A 351-nucleotide genomic window follows, 5' to 3' on the forward strand; every position below is an offset into this window, starting at 1 on the left:
GTTGTTTGTGTATGTTAATCCTGCCAGGACTACCTGACTCGAGTTGGAGATTGAATCGCGCTAATAATGATTTTGGTGTGCCGTGAATGGCTGCATCAAAGTTGGACTGGTGTCCACTAGAATGATTTCTGGTGAAAAAATCCATGGCCACCCTCGAAGCCCATCTTCCTTTGCCAAAACCGACTGTAAATAACCATTTTAAACCTCCAACAAAAATGGATCAAGTAAGCATTTGCCTGGTAGAAACTCGAAAATTCAAAAAAAAAAAAAAAACCTAATGTCGGGGGTTTTAGCAAGGATATGATTAAAAAAAAAAAAAGGTTAAACCCCACCTTTGGGGGCCCCCCCCGC

This window comes from Olea europaea, chromosome 11, assembly GCF_002742605.1.
Source record: "Olea europaea var. sylvestris chromosome 11, O_europaea_v1, whole genome shotgun sequence".
NCBI lineage: Eukaryota > Viridiplantae > Streptophyta > Magnoliopsida > Lamiales > Oleaceae > Olea > Olea europaea.